This window comes from Rattus norvegicus, chromosome 8 (assembly GCF_021556685.1).
Source record: "Rattus norvegicus strain SHRSP/BbbUtx chromosome 8, alternate assembly SHRSP_T2T, whole genome shotgun sequence".
NCBI classification, from domain to species: domain Eukaryota; kingdom Metazoa; phylum Chordata; class Mammalia; order Rodentia; family Muridae; genus Rattus; species Rattus norvegicus.
Window position 1 is genome coordinate 42,164,247 of NC_141541.1, and position 9,874 is coordinate 42,174,120.

Genomic DNA, 9,874 nt, shown 5'->3' on the forward strand with positions numbered 1-9,874 from the left:
TGGGAGCTCTGGTTTATTGTTATTGTTATTTTTATTGGGTTGTATGCCCCTTCAGTTCCTTCAATACTTTCTCTAATCCCTCCAATGGGGACCCCATACTCAGTTCAACGGTTTGCTGCTAACATTTGCCTCTGTATTTGACATGCTCTGGCTAAGCCTCTCAGAAAAGAGCTGTAACAAGCTACTGTCAGCATGCACTTTCTAACTTCAAAAACATGAAACATGTCACAAATTTATGTTTCATCTTTGTTCAGGGGCCGTAATGTATCATTCCAATTTTAGAATATGTGCGGCTGAGGCAAGCATATACCACACCATCTTATCCTTCAGTGTATGCTCCTGTATATGGCAGATTCTGAACAGAATCTGCACCTTGTGGGGTATATCAGTCCTTGCCATTCATCCTGAAAGTCATTTACACAGGGAATTAATCAGGGTCACTATTGCATTCATATTAACTGATCTTTGCCCTCAACTGTCAAGTCCCCACATTCTGGGTCTAGTCTCATTGCCTCTCTCGGTTATGTGCTTTCGTTCTTGCCAGCAGATGCTTAAAGATTCCTGAAACCACCTTTCAGTTCATAAATCTGTAACTTCTCTATTCTTGGTGAAAACAGGGGTGTGTTATGGGGATCCCAGTGTTGGAGTAGACAGAGATATAGTACTGTATGATTCCACTATGGTGAAGTTTTTCCAAAAGAATTATATTGCTTTCAAAGTTGTATATACTCACACCCTCTACCAAGGCAATCCAAAACTTTCTGGAAGGATAAGGAAACTCTCACAAGACATAGTAAATAATCAAACCTGAAAGTAAAATTATGATGTGATCTAGAATCTGTGATGTAGATAGGCTGGAACATTTCAAGCTGCAGTGGTCACCATGTGGTCCATGCTCATTGTTAAATAGTTGTACTTGAACATTAAGTAAGCCAACGTTGCAAAATAGGATTAAGGCCAAAGAAACTATAGGAACAAAGAGAGCCTAAACGAACTGAGAAATGGTACCAAAGATCTTTCCAAACCAGATGACCTGTACTAATTCTTGAGTTATCCCCTGTCAGGTTTGAACTTTTGTCTTATTTTACAGAGATTTCCCCCCTATTTCTTTTGAATTATTGATGCAGAAAGAACAAGTTTCCTTAATCAGGGCATATACAGATCTGACTTCGGCAGAAAGTGTGTCTAGGGTTTTCTTGTTTTGGAGGACCATTTCTGTCTGGAGCTGAGGCATTGTTTGTACATCTGTAGTAGAGACTGTGGTTTTCTAGGTTATGTGATGGGAAATGTAATTTTTAATATTAACTTTTGCACCTATTATCATCTGTGACCAAAATAATTCTCAGAGATTATTCCAAATCTGCAAACTTCTGACCAGTTTCTGTCTAGAGCTACAGACATTTTATTTTTCTTATATTTTCTGCTAGGGACTAAACATAGAAATTCCTTCTCTAGAGAAGCTGAGATGGAGAAAAGCATTAGGGGATGGGAAACCTTCTAAATCTCTTAAGTATAGCACCCTCTCAAGTTTTAGGTCTACATATAGGTCTTAGCCACAAAGAAAGTAGTTGCCTTTCTCATTAAGTTTTATTCCGCTGCTTGGTTTCTGAATCTAAATAAACTATAATCTGTTGTAATTTAATAGGAACAAAAATGTCCTACGATATGAGGAATAGAATCATTCCTCCCTAGTGTTTGCAGAAATGATTAGAATAAAGGAGGGACATTTCAAAATATGCCCATGATCAGCTTCCAGATCTATCCAGGCACTTTCATTGGTTTTAACTTTCTCCTCCTACCATTCTTTTCACCTCAGGCAAATTCTGTTATTTCCTTTTTGAAACTTGGGACAAGAATTCATACTGTATCCTTTTGTAACCTGGACTTTCTTATATAGGCAAGATTTATCAGTCACTCACAGATCTCTGTCTATCTCTGCTTTATGAGAGCTGAAATTACATTGCAGGCTACAATGCTTAGAAAGGATCAATATTTTTAATTATTTTCTTTCATAACAACATTTTGTTATTTCAAAAGATATTATTAAATGCATATGGGTATTTTACCTATAAGCATGCTTTGCATAACATATGCATACATACTGGATTTAGAGTCCAAAAGAGAGCATTTTATTCCCTGTAACTAGAATTACAGATGATTATCAGCCACCACATGGATGCTGGGACTTGAGTGATGGTCTTTAAAAGAAAATCTGAATAATTTCTGCAGCCCTGTTAATTTATATTTTTTCTTTTAAGCTTGATAATGGATTTGATGAATTTTAGGCCTTTTAATCTCCTATTACCTTGTCTGCTCCTCAAAGCCCTATCTAGCTAAACCTTCTTTCCAAGGAATACCCATAACTTCAGCATGTTTGAGATATGAAATGCTGCTATCACATCAGGGATATAGGATAGAATGGAGGGTTTGCTTATTTTCTGATTCTTCCACAGAAATCTAAAGGAAGCACCACAATGAATTCATGGCAGATTCATCTGTGTGCTCTCTCTTGAGATGACAGCATGGTAAAGGGTGTCACATCTGTCTTTCTGACAAAGTCTAACCAGCACCTCTGCAGAAGCTATCTTGCTACAACTCTACCTCATGCCTTCCCTCTCAGATGCAAGTTTTCTCACTAAAGGCTGAGGTTGTTTGGGCAATCTGAGGCTAAATGCTATACATTTTCATTTTCATTATATGGTAACTATTAAAGGAAGAAGTTTTTGTTAACATATAAGGAAGCAATTGCAGGTATATGAAGAACTCTGCTGCGATCCACTAGTCTGGTTGATGGGAATTTCTTAAACCTGGCTTCAGAGGCTGATGGATTTCAACACATGCAGGTGACAGTGCAAAGTGATAAAGAAATGATATCTAGGATGGACTAGACATATCATTTGTTGTATCTGGAAAATAGTAAATGTTGGGCCTTGTTTCCAAAAAATTAAATATATAGAAATATTTTAAATGTAAGAATTTCAAGGTGTTTACATCATTTTAATGCTATGAACCTATGTACCTGTTCCTGAGTCTTCCATGGTCTTTGTGTGTTGTATACATGCCTAACTAGTAAGTTACATACAGATCATGCCTCGAAACATAAGAATAAGAAATGGAAGACTTCGCCATTAACCCTGAAGCAACCTAGATGAAGGTATTGATCATCTAGGTTTAATCAACAGAGATTTTCACCATTTCTTCCAGAGTGTCTATGTGTAAAGTTCTGTATGTATATAAGTAGGAGAAACTCTCATGTGCACATCACAGACCTTAAGCAATTACACATGGAAGAGTAAATATCTCTATCACTTCTCAATCAACCAGCTTCCTTGGGAAGCAAACCTTGCAGTTTTTGAATGTTTTTTTTCTCATTAATATGTGTATTGATTCATTTTCCATCCTGATCACATTTGCTCCTCTCAATGCCTTCTCCTACCTCCTTTGTTCTCCTCAGCACTGAGAAGAGTGTACATCTGCATTGGGTACTAACCCACACTTTCACCTCAAGACACATCAAGACTAAGCACATTTGCTCTCACTGAGGCACAAAAACCAGCTCAAACGGGGAATAGGATACTCAGACAAGCAACAGAATCAGGAGCTCCTGCTCCAGTTATTGGGGAACCTGCAAGAGGACCAATCAGTTTATCTTCTATATACGTGATACCTCATATATGCCAGTTCTCACCTTCTCTCCAACACATATTCCTTCCACCATCCACCTGTGATGACTATTTTGTATCACTTTCTGAGTGAGATTCAAGCATCCTACCATCAGTCCTGCTTGTTATTTATCTTTGGGCATATGGATTATAGTGTGAATATTCTGTAGTTTATGACTTATTTATACTTATGAGTACATAAAATTCATGTACCTTTGATTTGGGTTATTCTAATCAAGATGGGCTTTTTTTACTTCCATCCATTTGCCTGCAAATGTCATGATGACCTAATTTTTAATAGCTGAGTAGTCCATTGTGTAAATGAACATTTTTGCTATCTATTCTTCTGCTGAGAGACATTTTTGTCTATTATGATTAAAGCTATGTCCGTGTCAGACTTCTTTATAATAACAGAAGCTAAAAAGTACCCAGATGCCCTTCAACAGAGGAATAGATTCAGAAAATGTTGTATATCTACACAATGAGTACTACTCAACAATCAAAAACAATGACTTCATGAAATTCATAGGCAAATGGAATGAAGTTAGAAAACATCATCCTGAGTCAAGTACCCTAATCACGGAAAAACACACATTGTATGTACACATTGATAAGTGGATATTAGCCCAAAATCTTGAATTATCCAAGTTGTAATCCACAGGCCAAAGCTCCTGATGAAGGAAAACCAATGTGGACACATCTACTCCTTCTGAAAAGGGGGAACAAAAATATCCATAGTAGGAAATATGGAGGCAAAGGATAGAGCAGAGACTTTAGAAAAGGGCATTCAGAGCCTGCCCAACAAGTGGCCCATATGTATGCAGCCACCAAAACTAGATATATTTGATGAAGCTAAGAAGTGCATGCTGACAGGAACTGGATATAGATTTCTCCTGAAAGACACAACCAGAGCATATCAAATACAGAGATGAACACTAGCAGCAAACCCCACTGGAGAAATTAGAGAAATGATTGAAAGAGCTGAAGGGACTTGCAAACTCATAAGAAAAACAATGCCAACCAACCAGAACTTCCAGGAACAAAACCACTAGGGAAAGACTATACATGTACTGACCAACGGCTCACAACTGCATATATAACAGAGAATAGCCTTGTTGGAGCATCAGTGGAAGGGGAAGACCTTGGTCCTGCCAAGGTTGGACCTCTAGTGCAGGGGAATGTTGGGTGGAGTTGTAAGGGGTAGTTAATGGGTGGGAACACCCTTTTTGGGAAGGGTGAAGGTATAGGGGACTTATGGACAAGAAACCGGGAAAAGGAATAACATTTGAAATGTAAGTAGAGAAATATATCCAATAATAATTAATTAATTAATTAATGAAAAACCTACTGTACAATTGACTGTAATCTAGGTCACTACATCTACTCATGTCGAAAAGTGCCAAATAGTATTCATTGCTAGTCAAGGAAAAGGACATACTATTTGCAACTTTTCATTCGACATATTTCATTACTTACATTTCAAAGGTTATTCCACTTCCCAGTTTCCTGTCCATAAACCACCATACCCTTCCCTGCCCCTCCCCCAGACGGGTATTCCCCCTATACAACCCCCCCTTATAGCCACCTCCATACTCCTCTGCACTGGGGATCCAACCTTGGAAGGAACAAGTGCTTCCCTTTCCCCTGCTGACCCAACAAGTCTATTCTCTGCTACATATGAGGTTGGAGCCCTGGATCAGTTCATGTATACATTTTCCCTAGTGATTTAATTCCTGGAAGCTCTGGTTTGTTGGCATTGTTGTTTTTATGGGGTTGCAAGCTCCTTCAACCCTTTCAATACTTCCTCTAATTCCCCCTCATTGGGGTCCTATTCTCAGTTCAGTGGTTTGCTACTAGCTTTGACCTCTGCCCTGGACATGCTCTGGATGTGTCTCTCAGGAGAGATCTATAATCTGGTCCCTCTCAGCATGCATTTTCTAGATTCATCAATCTTATTTAGTTTTGATGGCTGTATATATAATGGCCACCTGAAGGTCAGGCTCTGAAGAGCCATTCCTTGAGTCGATGCATTAAACTATGCTTCCATATACCCTTCTATGGATTTTCTCCCCTTTAAGAAGGAGTGGGAGCATCCGCATTTTGGTCATCCCACTTCTACAGCTTTCTGTGCCTGTGGATTGCATCTTGGGTAATTCAAGATTTATGGCTAATATCCACTTATCAATGAGTGCATACCAAGTGTATTTTTCTTTGATTCAGTACCCTCACTTAGGATATTTTGTAGTTCCAACCATTTGCCTATGAATTTCATGAAGTCATTGTTTTTGATAGCCGAGTAGTACTCCATTGTGTAGATGCACCACATTTTTTGTATCAATTCCTCTCTTGAAGGGCATCTGGGTTGTTTCTAGCTTCTGGCTATTATAAATAAGACTGCTATGAACATAGTGGGGAGCATGTTTCTTTGCTGTATGTTGGAGCATCTTTCGGGTATATGCCCAAGAGAGGTATAGTTGTCCCCTCAGGTAGTGGAATGTCCAATTTTACCAGTTTGCAATCCCACCAATAATAGAAGAATGTTCCTCTTTCTCCACATCCTCACCAGCATCTGCTGTAACCTGAGTTTTTAATTTTAGCCATTCTGACGGCCATTTCCCTGATGAATAATAATGTTGAACATTTCTTCAGGTGCTTTTTGGCCATTCGAAAAGTACATAATTTATATACTGTTTTATGATGGTTAATTCTCATTTTAAACTTGACATGATTTAGAATTACTTTAGAAATACACTTATAGCACCCTCATACAGTGTAGGAGGGAATTTCCATACATATTTAATGAAGGAAGTACACTTGAAATATACCCAACTCTCAGCCATGTGATGGCTTTTTGGTATGAACAGAAAACGAATAATAAAGAAAACAAGAAATCTGAGCAATGGCATCCATTTTTGTGCTTCCTGACTATGAACAGAATATGAATATTACTACACATTCCAGCCACCATGCATATCCTGCCAGGAGGGGCAATACACCCTTTAGTAGTAAACCAAAGGAAACCTTTCCTTCCTAAAGGTGTTTTTGTCTGGTGTGTGGTAATATGGCAGGATATAAAATATAGAAAGGTACCCAATACAAGTTTTTACCTAATGTGAATCACATTGAACAACAAGGAGTCAAAAGTTCAAATTGTACCCCTTTACTTGGGGGACTATCTGGTTCTCAGAAATATTTACAGAATTTTTTCTTGTAATCATACCAAGTTTATAGTAATCAAAATGTCCTTAATATAGGAACTGTATAAATTGTGTAGAAATCACAAAATAAAATAATGTTCAAAAATATGAAGAATGCACATGCATGTAGTACGATATGACAATCTCAAGTTGACCTATGAGAATATTGTAAAAACACAGCAGTGACACTTATTGGGCTTGGAATGCAGCTCAGGGAGCAAAGTGTTTGCCTACATGTAGTTTGATTCCCCAAAAAACACACAAAAACCAGTAAATCAAACCCTGTCTCTTGGGGTTAGAATTCAAGTCAATAGTAGAAAGCTTCTCTAAATCATATTTGATTGAGGTCATGTGTTAAAGTGCAATGTCAGCAGGAAGAAAGGAGACAGTATAAGAGGTATAGATTTACTGTAAGAATTGAAAAATACATCTAAGTGCTTTGGTAAGATTCTTGTGAAACTTCAGACAGAAATCTTTTACTGTAGGAGCAGATATGGAAGCTTCCAAATTGGAACATCATTTGCCCCTTCACACAAACTCTCTCTCCCTCACTCTCCCTCTCCCTCTCCCTCTCCCTCTCCCTCTCCCTCTCCCTCTCCCTCTCCCTCTCCCTCTCTCTCTCTCTCTCTCTCTCTCTCTCTCTCTCTCTCTCAGATGGTGTATCATATATTTCAGGCTGGCATTGAACTCTTTGTAGCTGAGACTGAAGAATTCCTCTTTCAGCAGCCTTCCTCTCCCAAGTGCTAGACTTACCATTGTAAACGTGTAACACCTCAACAACATCTGCTTCACTATGTTGGTGTCACTTCTAGTAAACTGTATAAAAAAACCCGGGTGGGATATTTAAAAAGCAACAACAAAAATAAAAAAATAGAACTGTATAACATGGAAACAAGGAAATTAAAAAGTTTGGGAAAGCATGACAATGAGGGCATGATTTTTTGACACCAAAGGCACATTACAGTCCGTGTGTGTGTCTGTGTCTGTATCTGTCTCTGTGTGTGTGTGTGTGTGTGTGTGTGTGTGTGTGTGTGTGTGTGTGTGTGTGTAACACACTGCAATGGACATTTTGGGAAGACCAGATGCAAATCTGTAGTAATCTGTCCTCATCTTCTATAATTTGGGTGCCAGGAATATAGGTCCTGTCATTAGGCTTGACAGAAAAAAACCAGGAATACTAGGCAACCCAACAACTACCTAATTATCTGATTTTAACATTTGAAAGCAGAGACGACTCAGGATATAAGGGACTGAGTGCCAAGCCAGACAACCAACTTCAAATTTCAGACCCAATGTGGTACAAAGAGATCATGGAGCTCATAAGTTGTTTAGAACATACATCTGTCATTGAATGTGAATAATATGAACACATACACAGAGGCTGACACCCATCCATATATTAATAAATGTGAAAATGTTTAAATTGAATTTTTAAATGGCTGAGAAGCACTTAAAGTAATGTTTAACATCATACATGTCATCAGGGAACCGCAAATCAAAGCAACCCTGAAATCCCATTTTATGCCAATTAAAATGGGAAAGACCAAAATCTCAGGTGACAGCATATGCTGGTGAGAATATGAAGAAAGAGGAGTACTCCTCCCCTGCTGGTGGAATTGTGAGTTGGTACAACAACTGAAAATTAAGCTGGCCTTTCCTGAGAAAATTGTAAATAGTTCTATCTCAAAACCCAGCTATACCACTCCTGGGCATATACTGAAACAATGCTCCACCCTACCACAAAAAAATGTGTTTCACTATGTCAACACAGCCTTATTCATAATAGCCACTAACTGGAAATAGCCCAGTTGTACCCCAACCAAAGAATGGATACAGAAAATGTGGTTGGTTCATTTACAATATGGATTACCATTCAGCTATTAAAAATGAGAATATCATGAATTTTCAGGCAAAGCGATGGATCTAGAAAATATCATCCTGAATGAGCTATTCAAAAGGACATGCATGGTATGTACACACTGATAAGTAGATATTAGCCAAAAAGTGCAGGAGACCTATCATACAACCCAGAGATTGAAAGAAGATTTTCAAGAAGAAAGGCCCAAGTGAGGGTGCTTCAATGCCACTTGGAAAGGGGAACACAATACTCATGGGAGGCAGATGGAGAAAAATACCTGAGTGGAAAGCGGGGCACAGGATCATGTATTAAAGAGAGCGCAGAGAAGCCCAGAGGGTCAGGAGAATGAATGGAAATATATAGCTGCCATGGGTAGGGATGGTGAGTGGGAAGAACCTCTAGAATGTTCCAGAGACTTGGGATGTAAAAGGCATCCAGGAATCAATGTGGGTTACCTTAGCCAAAATACCTAACATAGGAAGATGGAGAGTCCATAATGAAGAGTCCACCTCCTGTAATTAAAAGGGGCCCCCAGTAGAGGGATGGGAACACCAACCCACTTTCAAATTTTGGGGCCCAGAATTGTTCCTATCAATGGGAAATGCAGGGACAGAAATGGACCCAAGAGTGAAGGAATGGCTTGTCTATGACTGGTCCAACATGCGATTTTGGAGCCTAGCATGGCTGTCCGTTGATAGGTTGTACATCTGCCTGACTAAGACATATGGAGAAACTTATAGCCAACCAATGGTCTGAGGTCAGCAACCCCTATGGAAGAACTAGGAAAAAGATTTAAGGGGCCATACGGAATGGCAACCCCAATAGGAAGTGAAACAGTGTCAACTAACCTGGATCCCGGATACTGCTACAGACTATACCCCCACCAAAGACCATACATGGGCTATTCTGAGGCTCCTGGGAAATATGTAGCAGAAGACTTACCCTCTTGCCTGGCCTTAGTGTAAGAGAATGTACCTAATCATGTAGAGACTTGATGTCCCAGAGTAAGGGTTGCCATGAATTGGGGAACATTTTCTCTGAAGTACAGAAGAGGGTGGATAAGGTGAAGAACCCTGAAGGGGGTACAAGGAGGAATGGCAACAGTTTGGATGTAAATAAATAAATTAAGTTCAAAAAATAATTTAAACAGCATATAG

General features: G+C 39.0%; 1 pseudogene; it reads right to left on the reverse strand.

Annotated features, from left to right (window-relative positions):
* Window positions 1–209: 209 nt before the first annotated feature.
* LOC120094422 (U6 spliceosomal RNA) lies at window positions 210–306 on the reverse strand (annotated as a pseudogene).
* Window positions 307–9,874: the final 9,568 nt, after the last annotated feature.